Source organism: Populus alba, chromosome 1, assembly GCF_005239225.2.
Source record: "Populus alba chromosome 1, ASM523922v2, whole genome shotgun sequence".
Classification (NCBI taxonomy): domain Eukaryota; kingdom Viridiplantae; phylum Streptophyta; class Magnoliopsida; order Malpighiales; family Salicaceae; genus Populus; species Populus alba.
This window is the reverse complement of record NC_133284.1, coordinates 32442388-32456257: the sequence shown is the minus strand read 5'-3', so window position 1 is coordinate 32456257 and position 13870 is coordinate 32442388.

Sequence of the window (13870 nt, the reverse complement as noted above, 5' to 3'; positions counted from 1 at the left end):
GATTACATGTTTATATAGTTTGGAGTTAATTAAATGATTTTCAGGTTCATTAGTATGAAAGTTGTGTGAGTGATAACATTGGTAATGAAAGCATCGATGAAAGTGCCTTTGTTTCAGTGGAGCCAACCTAGAGATCATTTAGAATGGATGCCTATGGTTGAGGCTTGATGAGAGAGGTTTAAGATTAGCACATGCATAATCTATACTTTTGAGTAAATGTACATTTGTTTTAAAATTTATAAACTAAGTATTTTATTCAAATGATTATAAGTGAAAACTCTAGTTCAACTCTGCAAAATCTAGAGTTGCTAGGCGAGTCTTAAAAAATCATAGTGAAACTAGGTGAGTGTGAATGTGTTAAGTTTATATTTTTTATGTAAAATTGTAATCTATTTTATAGTTATATATTTTTAGTTTAATGAACTCTTGAACAAGGTTGCATTATTACTGGTATAACATGCTCACCTATGCCGAAAGAAAAGCTGAGTTAGATGACTTTGAGATATAGAAGAATTTTTTACCTTCTCATATCAATGAGAGTAATTGGAAGAGATATATAGAGTTCTTAACGTTAAAGGATTTTAGGAGGCAATCACAAAGTGGATCCTTGAAAAAAAACAAGAAGACTCATAGTTCTATTAGCAAGCATACCGGCGACTCTTATTTTTACCAACCATACAAAGCACCTGGAAAGACTGTTTTATTTTTAAGTATTTTTCTTAAAATAATAGTTATTATTTGTGATATTATTTACCTAATGATTTGTTTTACAGGCTACACAACGTTAAGGTAATTTGACTCCGATAGGATTATACATGAAAATACATATACGGAGGGAGGATAAATAGAAAGGGGTGCAATAATTCATGTATAGTCTAGCTGAGGCGTTTATTGTAAGTAAACTTTGAAGCCTTTTGTACATTGTTTGGATTAATTTTTTTTTTATCCATATCTTTGACTTGTTTATTTTATGTAGGAACAATATAATGCTGACATGCATGCCAAACACATGGAGGATCCTTTCACCCATCTGGAATACAATCCATAATTGTGGTTAGAGGACGAAGTAATTAGTGGACCTAATAGGATTCTAGTTTATAGAAACTCTATGACTACAACCCGAGATATAAGATCGGACTGTAGTGTCTTGACCATAGGCATCCCAAAATTTAACACGAGTAACCCATAACCAGTCATTAAGGAGTTGGTTGAACAACAAATTGGTGTTTTAAGAGCTTGAATAGAGGCAAAGTATGAATAACAAAGAAAGAAGCAATGTGAATAAATGATGACATACCTATCTAGTCATTATCCTCTCCTTTATAGACCTTTACGAGATCCCCCCCTTCAACTTCTTCTGCAGCTTCTTCTTAATGTTTATAAACATTTGTAATTGGTTTTTATAGTTAAATTAATAATATTAAATGTGTTTTTCAAGTTAAATTTTTTATTTAATGTTGTTTTAATTTCAAATTGTTTGACAACATTAAAAAAAAATACCAAACCAACGATGAAATCACCGACGAACATAAAAAATTTATTGGTTATTCTGTCAGGACAACAAACCCATTTTACTTAAAAAACTACGAAGAGTTCTTTACTGTTTTGATATATACCAATAGATTCACCAATAGAAAATAATTGTCAATGATTTTGATGGTTAATCCAATAGTTAGACACAATATATGATTAATGGTTTATCTACTAGTCTATCTATCGATTATTATTTTTGATAGTTTGACCTAAAGAAATTGATGTATCACTGATACTAATATTATGATGGCCTTTCCATCAATGTTTAGATAACCAATATAATTACCATCTTAAATCATTGACATGACTCTAACCAATGAAATGACTTATTCAGTAAAATTTATCAGTGATATTCGTGTCGATAAAAACACAACTTTCACATTGATAGAATATTACATCGGTGTAAATCAAATTTCTAGTGGTGATTTTAAAATAGTTTATGTGGAAAAAAAATTATATTCCTAAGTATAGTTTTATATCCTACCTTGCAATTTTGCATAGACTTTTTATCAACACGCTCAGTTTACTTTCCATGACTTTCTCATGTTTATTTACTGTTATGAAAGTTGATCAATGAAAAATATTTTTCATATAAAAAAATCTGGCTTGTTTTTTAGAAAAATATTTTTCTTTTATTTTGAACGGAATATACTTTCTAGAAGTTGAAAAAAACAATTTATCTTTTACTTATCGATTATATCAAATTTGACAATCAATTTTTTTATTACTATATATTTTTTTCTGAATCTTTTTTTTTTTCAATTTTGACTTTTAGAACTTGATTTGATTTGATTTTTATATTAACTTTGATTTTTATTTTTTTTTTATTGCTATTTATTTTATTTGAAATAATTTATGAAATATTTTTTTTTTCAATTTCATTATCTATCAACTTTTTTATTTTTCATATTTGATCCTTATTATTTTTATTGTTATTTGTTTTATTTGAAATAATTTATGAAATTATAATTATTTTTTAATTTCAACATCTTTTAACTTTTTATTTGTCAGATTTGCCCTTTATTTCTTTTAATAAACTTGAAAAAAATAATTAAAATATTAATAATTTATTTTTCATGACATGGCCAAAGAATGAAAAGTATTTTTTAATTTATTTTTCATGAAACTATTAAACATCAAAAAATAATTTATTTTTCAAAAATTCACTTTCTATAAAACCACTTAAAACATTTATTTTGTGGCAAACAAACAGGTACAAGTACTTGATCCAAATTTTGTCTTTTTCAAAGAGAAATTAAATATTTAAAATCACTAATTATTTTTCTCAGGAGAAAATATTCGGTCCTCTGTTTTGCAACTTAATAGTATTTTAAGGTCAGTTGAGGACCTAGAATATGAATTCATCCTTGCAAAAGGTTGTTATATATATATATATATATAAAGAGTTTTGAAGCAAATATTTTGAGGATTGATTGGTGTAGCTTTGTAGTTTCATTTCCTTTGGTTGAAAAGAAAGAAATAGAAACATCCATGGTGAGGATTTTTAATTATTTTATAGTGTACAATTCCATTTTGTGCAATTCAGGACTTGCATTTTCTCTGGATTACATAAAAAAAGCTATTGATAACCGTAAAGTATTTTGGATTTGTAATGCATATAACTTAAATATCCGTTGTATTAGGAGTGATCATTTTCAAATTGGTTTGATTTTTATTAAAAAAAGGTAATCAAATCAAATTAAAAAAAAAAAAACCAAACCAAAATCGGTTCAAACCGACCGGTTTCGGTTCGGTTTTTTAGGACACAAACTGATTCAAACCGGTTTGGCTCGGTTTTGGCTCGGTTTTTTTCCGGTTTGATTTCGATTCAGTTTGTTTTTTTATTTCAAGTTTATAAAACCAAAACCGAACTGAACCGGTCAGGTTTTTCAAAATTTTAATTGCGGTTTTTTTTATTATTGTTTTCTGGTTTTCTTAGTTTAATTAGTTTTTTGATTTTTTTACTCACCCTATTACTCTGGAGAATTGTGTTTGTAAATCTTTATAATGAGATGGGTTAATTCTATTTTAAAAATGAAATAAGATAGAGCGACCATTTTTTTCCTTCTTCTTGGCTACATTCATTGCAAAATAAGATTTTTATGCTAAGAATATTGGTATCTGGATCTTAATTGGTTGGCGTGTCATGTAGCCTTTAGATTCATTCAGATAGTGGCATCTTGGGGTTTCATCCACGTTCTAGCCACCAATAATTTCCTACCCAAATCTCCTACTCTAGTTTCAGCCAGGTTAAGACAATGGTTCATAAACATTGGCCCCTGAACGTCGCATCTGCAAATAAAGGGTTCGAGCGAGATGGATAAAGATGATCATTGAGTTGACTCATTTGGAACAATATTGAAAGCACCAACACAAAAGCCTCTCCTCATTGGCAATTTGGCACCACTTTCGTCGATAAGTTTGGTGAAGAATAAAACCAAGGAGTTTTAATGGCAGCCCCCCCTCCCGAGAAATCGCCTCCTTCTCCCATACAAAACGTGGGCCCGTTCTACTTATGGACACATTATAAATTGACCCTCCAAATATCCATCTAAAAAGGCATGCAGACAACATAATGCATGCAAAGAAAGATTAGGACACCAAGTAGACAGACTTATGTCGTTCACTTCTTCGAGGAGAGCGCTTCGAGGAAGAGTTAAAACCATCGATAAATCAGTCCTCGAACAAAAATAAATCATCATGAGTGAAGCAGGGACCCGAATTTTCTTTAGCCAAAATGTAGTGGGTGGGACCTCGGTGTTCTTCTTTGTGTGTGCAGTGTTGGAGCTTTCCCACACGTGTGCACTTAGCATTTTGTTAATGGCGCATAAATGGAGCATGTGTCTTTTTCTAGCAATAACGGTAGCAGTGGTCTAGTTTTTATTAGGGCTAATAATGAAGAAAAAAAAAGGTGAGGTAGGTGGAAACAATTACGGAGCCAGAAATTTTTTTTAAGATTGATTATAATTTATGTATATAAATTTTTAAAGTTAATAATAAAATTTTAATTTAAATATACTATCTAAAATAATAAAAAATAAATTTTAAAGTATATAAAATTGAAGTAAAAATAAAAATAAACCCATTATTGAAGTTATATCCTTTGATGTTTTATGGAATATAATTCATCTATATCGAATCTAAATTGATATTGTAACAATCCCTTAACTGGGATAAAATAACAATCTCATGTCAATTGGAAAATAAAGTAGTTAAATTTTTCTCCTCTCTCAATTTCTCCTTCCTTCACTCGATTTTTCTTTATATTAGTATTTTATAAGTTAGACTTTGTAAGTTTACAAGGTTATTCTCTCACTTTTTTTTTTCTTGGATTTTTTTTTTAATGTTTTTCCCTTACTTTTCTCTCTTTCTATCTCACCTTTTCTTTTCTTATCCTGCTTCTACCCAATCGGCAACTTATGAAAGGAAGGAAGAGCTAATTTGTTTTATTTTTTAATAGCAAATAATCATTTTACCCTTAATGAGTCGTTTTGCTTTTATTTGTCGGTCTTTTTTTTTGTTAGCACCACCAAGCTTCGTTCATCCTAAAATTTTAACCAGATTTTATTCAATATATTTTAAGATCTTACATAAAATTTCAGCTCAATTTGATGATCGGATTAAAAATTACTCCTAATAACATAAAACTAGTCAAATTGTGATTTTTTATCAAATTTCTGAATTTCTCCAAAAATTCTAAAATTTTAACCCAAGCTAAAACATCATATTAGAAGGCTCCATGTAAAATTTTAGAATTTTTTAATAGCTCAATTGAGAATTATGAATTTTGTTTACATAAAACTAGTAAAAAAATATTGATCAAATCTTGACCTAGGCTATAGCTCACCCAAGCCTTTAACATGCCTTTGCCATTGGGTGGAACTACATGAGTAGGTAAAAGGCCTATCAACAAAAAGAATAAGAATAAGAATGTGTTGCATAATTATATAAATTAGATCTTAAGATTTCACTAAAAAGTTTAAGTTTTTTAGTTGAATTGGTTTTTTGACATGGTATGTGTGGGTATGTACAAGTTTCAAACTCAAAGAACCTTCACTTGAGGGGGTATATTAAAGAATTATATAAATTATATTTTGACGCTTTACCTAACAGCTTAAGCTTTTAGATATGATAGTTCTTTCACATAATGATTAGGATTTTGTGAACTATTTTTATTTTTATTTTATGTCTATTATGAGATATTGAAAGTGTATTTCGCTATGTGATCATATACACTAGGGTTTCTTACCTTTTTGATTTGTTTCTTATGACTCCTCTTTGTGTTGATTCCTAATATAAACAAATTGTTTGGCAGTATATGCTTTATATTCATTGCTCCCAAATATGAAAATTTAATAACTCTAAAACTAATTAAAGCATAGAGACATAACAACTTCACAAATATAAAGATGAAGTCTATTAAAAAGATTTAAAAAAAATTTATTGTTGATGAACTATTTTGTACACACAAACTAAATTCCTATTTTAGGTTGAGAGAAACTTAGGCTACAAAAATTTATACTAAAAACCAACGGTATTATGGTTAGACCACAACTGAACTTGAGTTCACCCTCATCTCATATGGGGCACATTGCAAAACCCAAATCAATTAATGGTTAAATATGTCATATGAATTTGTAAAGCATTGAAGACCAACGAACCATATGTAACTGAACATAAAAAAATTACATATCATAGCTATCGTATCGGGGTTGACTTGATTATTTAGGGGTTGAATTGATTATTTAAAAATCATATAAGTGAGTTGTTAAGTTAATTCATAGGTTATTTGGTCAATTTAAGTTTATCATTGTTTAAAATATGTTGTTTTAGTATGTGTGTGTGTTTTTTTAAATTCTTTGGTTTGACCAAACTATATTTAGTGAGGTCAATTAGTCAAGTTGAGAAGAATATGAGGCTTTAACCAATTAGTTAGTCAACCTTTCTTATTTATATATATATAGCAGTGTATAATAGTTAATGTAGAGATTATAACACAAGATTCACTACCAGAAATTCGCTAAATACCAACGGAATCACCGATGGAATTTTTATTGTCGGTATTTTTCAGTCGAAATCATCGACAGACTATTTTCGTCGGTACTTCGGTCGGTATTTGCCGACGGATATAGTCCGTCGGTAATTACCGACCGAATTACCGATATAAAATTCAGAATTAATGAAAAAAATGGCGCGGAGGTTTTGGCGGGTGATTTTTCCTACAGAATCACCGATGGAATTAAAACCGGGGAGCCGTACGCGTGATGGGACCTGTTCACGTCAATAATACCGACGGAATCACCGACGGATTTGAAATGCCAGATTCGTACCGGTGCACCGTTAAAAATACTGACGGAATCACCGAGGGATTTGAATAGCAAGTCCGTACGGTGACGTGTCGATTGCCCGTCAGAATTACCGACTGTTTCGTCGACGTACTCACCGACGGAATAAAACCGTCGGTAAGTCCGTCGGCAAAAGTGAATATATGGCCACTCCGCCGACACTCTCCTCCCCCATTTCTCCTTCTTCTTCCTAATCCTAACCCTCCCCATCTGCAAAGAACCAGCCCCCCCTCGCCCCAAAACAAAAATCTTCCTCATCTCAGCACAACAAGTTGTATTTCTTGAAGTTTTGTGGTCACATCATCTGTGTTCTGATTTACCGACGGATTTTATCATTTTTTGTAAGTAATTCTATCTTTTAAAATTTTAACATTTAAATGTCAATTTTATTGTTTTTTTAGTATATGTATTTTTTTTTTACTAGATGTACATGTTTTGTTGTTATTTCTCAAACAAAATTGTAGTATATGAATGTATAATTTTATACTTGTTACGGTTTGTTTTAGATTTTGTAAGATTGTATTTGTTTGTAAATTGTTAAAACTTAATTTGTAGAATTACCGAATTACATGTTATGTTTTGATATAATTAAGAGCTTGCTTAATGGGTCCTTTTTATAGAGGTTCGATAGAAGTCATGGATGATCGTTCATGGATGTATCTAGATTCACCCCAAGGATTGCAGAGGATGGATTATTGTAACGGGGTTCAGGGTTTTATTAATTTCGCAACATCTATTCCTAGAAATTTTACTGGAGGCGGTATTAGATGTCCATGCAAGAAATGTCAAAATAAAAAGTATCTGCATCCAGATGTTGTAATGATGCATCTTCTACACAAAGGGTTCGTGGAGGATTACGAGTGTTGGTATGCACATGGAGAGGTATTTGTTAGTAATAGAAGAATGGGAGAAACGGTGGTTGAGTCAACTTCTAGTGCTAGCAACGTGCATGAAGCGGCAAATGAGAACACTAATCCTTACAGAAACATGGTTATGGATGCAATGAGAATGAATCAAGATAATGTCAATCAATGTCCAATTGTAGAAGAAGAACCTAATGCAGAGGCAGATAGGTTTTTTGATTTGTTGAAAGATTCTGAGGAACCATTATGGGATGGCTACACAAACCACAGTAAATTATCGGCCATGGCACAGGTGTTCACCATTAAGTCAGATCACGGGTTAAGTGAGGCCAGGTATGACAAAATTATTGATTGGGCAAGAAGCATTTTACCTGAAAGGAACAGGCTCAAAGAGAACTTCTATGCTGCGAAGTCCATGATGAAACCCCTCGGTTTAGGATACCAGAAAATTAACATGTGCCATAACTTCTGCATGTTATACTACCTTAAAAATGCTGAGATGACCGAGTGCATAACATGCGGGCATTCCCGTTACAAACCCAGAACTGGCATGGGGAAGACTCTAGTGGCATATAAAAAACTTAGATATTTCCCGATTACACATAGACTGCAGAGGTTATTTATGTCACCAAAGACTGCTGAGCACATGACATGGCACCAAACACACGATGTCGTTGATGGTGTGATGGTGCATCCTTCTGACGGCGAAGCGTGGAAACGCTTTAACAGTGTGCATCCTGACTTTTCTGCTGAATCAAGGAATGCCCGACCAGACGGGATTTGGGTCATTTGCTGCTCCCTATCTTGTTGTTTATAACTTGGGAATGTGTATGAGGCCAGAGTTCATGTTTCTATCTACTGTCATACCCGGTCCAAGCAGCCCGGGGCGGAATATAGATGTTTGTCTTCGACCGTTGATAGATGAGCTGGCACAGTTGTGGTCCTCCGGATCTCTGACTTATGATATATCAAGGAAACAAAATTTTCTTATGAGGGCGGCTTTGATGTGGACTATCAGTGATTTTCCAGCTTATGGAATGCTTTCTGGTTGGAGCACGCATGGGAAACTCGCATGTCCATACTGCATGGAAAACAACAAGGCATTCACGCTAGCAAACGGAGGTAAAGCTTCTTTTTTTGACTGTCATCGTCGCTTCTTGCCACTTAATCACAGGTTCAGAAAGAACATAAAAGATTTCTTTGTTGGCAGAGTTGAAAAAAATGTTGCATCCCCGCGTCTTTCTGGTGAAGAATTGCATCATGTTGTATCAGAGTACGGTAACATTGTGTTTGGCATTCAATCAGGTAAGCAAAAGTTTCCTGGTTTTGGTTTGACCCATAATTGGGTAAAGTAAAGTATCTTTTGGGAGCTTCCGTATTGGAAGACCAATCTTCTCCGCCATAACCTTGACGTCATGCACATCGAAAAGAATGTATTTGAGAACATTTTCAACACCGTCATGGATGTGAAGGGGAAGACAAAGGACAAAATGAAGGCTAGATTGGATATAGCTTTATACTGTAATCGTAAAAATGTGGAGTTGGTTTATGAGGAGTCACGAGTTGCAAAACCAAGGGCAAGCTTCGTGTTAGAGAAAAACGCACAACTGCTAGTCTACAAATGGCTTAAGAGTTTGCGTTTTCCGGATGGATATGCATCGAACATATCAAGGCTTGTTAACATAAAGGACTGCAGATTGTATGGAATGAAGAGTCATGACTGCCACGTGTTTATGCAAACACTCATCCCATTAGCTTTTCGTGATTTGTTGCCAAAGGGAATATAGGATGCACTGATGGAGATCAGTCATTTCTTCAGAGATATATGCTCCAGTAAGATGAATATTAGCACATTGAGAGGCTTCAAACGAATATCATTGAGACACTATGCAAACTTGAGATGATATTCCCTCCTTCATTTTTTGAAGTCTATATATGTGTAATACTAATTAAACTTTGTCGGTAATATACTGTTAATTATATATTGTAATATCATACACTCATTATCACTTGCAGGCAACATCGACAATATTTGCTCTCCAAAAACTCGCAGCTGACCGAATCCCAGATCTTTCAATTACAAGATGAACAATTTGCCACATGGTTCAGAACACATGTAAGTACTATCACAAACTCATTCTAATGTATGCATGTCATTACGAGATTCTCGTTCATTTACCGTTTATTGATGTACATTTAATTACATATATTTACAAGGTTTATCAAATGGGAAGGAGTGCGTCTAAGTCATTGTCTTCACTAAGTCTCGACCTTGAAAGAAAAGTTAAGTGCTACAACGGGTATTTTGTCAATGGATATTTTTTCTATACTGAAGAATATGGGCAAGGAAGAAAGACATACAACTGCGGTGTTTGTGTTAAGGGATCCACAAGTAGCCAGTTAGAAGTTGACTACCATGGTAGATTAGAAGAGGTCGTCGAACTGCAATATCATAGCGAGCAGAATAAAGTGTTTTTATTCAAATGCTATTGGTATGACACGACGGACAGAGGAATCAGAGTTGATCCACACCATGGTCTGGTTGAAATCAACTCAAAAGCTAGACTCCGCAACATAAACGATGTCTTTGTTTTCGCAAAGCAATGTCAACAAGTTTATTACACACACACCCCTTCATTTAGAAAGGATCGATCAAGAGTTGATTGGTTGTCCGTTTTAAAAACAAAACCACGGGGTCGTGTCGAGGTTGTTCAGGATGAGAACAAAGACACAAGTGTGCGAGATGAAGTCTTTCAAGTTCATGAGTTGGTTGAACCATATCGAGTTGCTCCTTCGATTGAATTGGAAGAAAATTCAAATTTTTGAGTTCTCGATGATAATCTTGTTGATATTGGCAGAGAGGGGTTGAATGTTGTTCTCAGCTCTAGCAGACACGCAAATGTCGATGAAGAAGATGATATCCATTTTGAAGATTGCGATGAAGATGATGACAATTCAATTGATGAGGAAGAAGAAGAAAATTCCGACTAATTATATGAACATGAAGCCCTATGTAAAAACATTTATCTCATGTAATTTAGATTATGGATGATGTATTTTGTAAAACAAAATATTTACTGTTTAAGCAATGTGGTTATTGTTTTATGTGATGGACAATTTATCAGTTAAGTTTTTGCAGGAAGGTAAACAGGCAATACATAGACAACCTTTCCTGCATAATACAAACTTATCGACGTCAATACCGACAGATAACAATCCGTCGGTATCTCACAGAGAGTTCGAAATTAATTACGCGAAATGCCACCCACACCGACGACATTACCGACGGATTCACCGACACATACACCGACGGATTGTAATCCGTCGGTATATCACAGAGAGTTCGAAAATAAATACAAAAAAATACCACATTCACCGACAGGTATACCGACGGATTATAGTCCGTCGGTACCTCAGAGAGAGTTCAAAAATAATTACAACCAAATGCCACCTTCACCGACGGGTATACCGACGGATTATAGTTCGTCGGTATCTTACAGAGAGTTCGAAAATAATTACAACAAATTGCCACATTCACCGACGGATTCACCGACGCTAATACCGACAGAATATTTCCGTCAGTATTTTGTCGGTCACACATATTATCGACATAAATACCGACGGACCGCGCAATTTCCAAAGTGTGTGGATTAAAGTGCCTCTGAACTTGTCATCTTACCGACGGAATCATCGACGGACGTCGAAAAATATGGAGGGATTTTAAAAATTCGGTGCGAAATTCAAAACATTACCGATGGATTTTTGACCTGTTACCGACGGAATGGTTGACCTGTTACCGACAGATATTAATTCTGTCGGTGATTCCATCGGTAAAACTGCCATATAAGTTCCAGCCCCCGCCGCTTCACCTCCTTTTTTCTTCTTCTCCCCGCGCCGCTTCTCTTCTCTTCTCCTCCGTTTTGCACCTCAGATTTTTTATTTTTTTGCTTTCAATCTCTAGCAAGATTTAGTGTTGTGAATCTTCCTCATATTAAAAGGTATGTGTTTTTTTCCAATTTATTTTATTTACTTTTAATTTATTTTTAGTTGTTTTATTTTTTTGTTATTTTGTTGTTTTGGTGTTTTTTTTTTGTAATGTAGATAAAGTTTTGAATTTGTCACATTATCAAGGTATGCATATTTCGTTCCTTTTCTTGATGTAGGTTTTTTTTTTTAATTTTTTTTAATTTTTTATTGTTTTGTTGTCATAATAACATATTAGTTAATTTGTTGAATATTTGCTGTTCAAGTTGAATTTAACTTAGAATTAGAAATTGAATATGTTAGAATAATTATTAATTTTACTCTATTATTGCATGATTTGTGTTTAATTATTTTCATTGATTTTAATTGTTAGTCTATATTTTTTTTAATTTATTGAATATAATTTATTGTTGTATTGCCATATATAATTATTGATTAATTTGTTGAATTATAATTGTTAATGTTGAATTTAACTTAGAATTAGTAATTGAATATGTTAGAACAATTATTAATTTTACTCTATTATTGCATGATTTGTGTTTAATTATTTTCATTGATTTTAATTGTTAGTCTATATTTTTTAATTTAGTCGATATAATTATTGATTAATTTGTTGAATTATAATTGTTAATGTTGAATTTACCTTAGAATTAGTAATTGGATATGTTGGAATAATTAGTATGTTTTTTTATATTATTGCATGATTTGTGTTTAACTGTTTCCATTGATTTTAATTGTTAGGCTATAATTCTTTTTTATTGTATTGAATATATTTTATTGTTGTATTACCATAATTATTTAATAATTTGTTGAATTAATATTGTTAATGTTGAATTTATCTTAGATTTAATAATTGAATATGTTGGAAGAATTATTAATTTTACTCTAACTTGATGATTTGTGTTTAATTGTTTCTATTTATTTTGAATTTATAGTTTTGTTGTATTGACATAATTATTAAATAATTTGTGAATTGTAATTGTTAACGTTGAATTTATCTTATGATTAATAGTTGAATATGTTGGAATAATTAGTATAGATTGGGTCAATTGGTTATGGCTATTATTAATATTTGCAGGTTTGTGGATTTGGGTAATATCCAGTATAGGGGAGGTGCTGCCGATTTTTTTTTAACTTTTGAATTTTATTATACAATTATTTATATAAAATTGTTTAGATGCGGAGAATGAAATCTAGAGCTGGTCGTTCACGTCCAGTCGAATCAAGTTCGTCTAGCAGCGATGCTGATGTTTCCTTAGGTGCCTCTCAAGAAGAGGCACCTACACCACTTGCGCCGTCAACTGATGCTGCCTCTTCCAGCGATGTTTCACATCGCAGAAGCGGCATGCCTTCGCAGCGGAATCAATTTACCCGCAAGTACGAGGCACAGTGGAAGGACGATCTTTCAATGTAAGTTTGTTAAGAGTTTTAGTTTTTTTTATATAAAAAAAACAAATTTAAAACATAATTTATGAAGTAATCACTAATTCATTACTTTCATTTCTTTTCAAGTTCACAAACATTGAGGCCGCCCGAGTAATATCATCGGCGTTTAAAGCGTCTATGGAGATTCCATTGTTTTAATGGAGTCAGATATCCAGGCATCCTGAATGGATGCCTCAAATCAATGCATGGTTTCGTAGATTTGAGGTTCGTGTTAATATATAATTTTCAGCTTATTTCTAATAAATTCTAGTTATAATTGTAAATAAATTATTAACATTTTAAAAAATTATTTTTTTATACACAGCATCGATTCAGCTGGGACGATGAACATGACACCGTTGTGAGGAGGGTGTGGGAAAATCACGCGGCAATTAGGTAACATAAAAAACAATACGACTTTTTTTTTTACATAATTATTTATGTTTCGAAATGTAATTTTTTCGTTCGTGAATTAGGTTGCGTGATTTTTAGTATGAAACCCAGAAAAAGGCAAAGAAAACAGCGAGGGATAAGGGGTTCCAAGGCTGGAACGATGTTGCGGTTTGGAGGGATTTCAAACCGATATACATCCCGGAAGATATATGGCCGCGCTATCTTCAGCACGTGACGTCTGAGCGGTTCACTCGACGCTCACAGTCCGGTGTTGGCAACCGGAATCGGCCAATTCATGGTTCGGTGACAACGCACACCGGCGGCTCC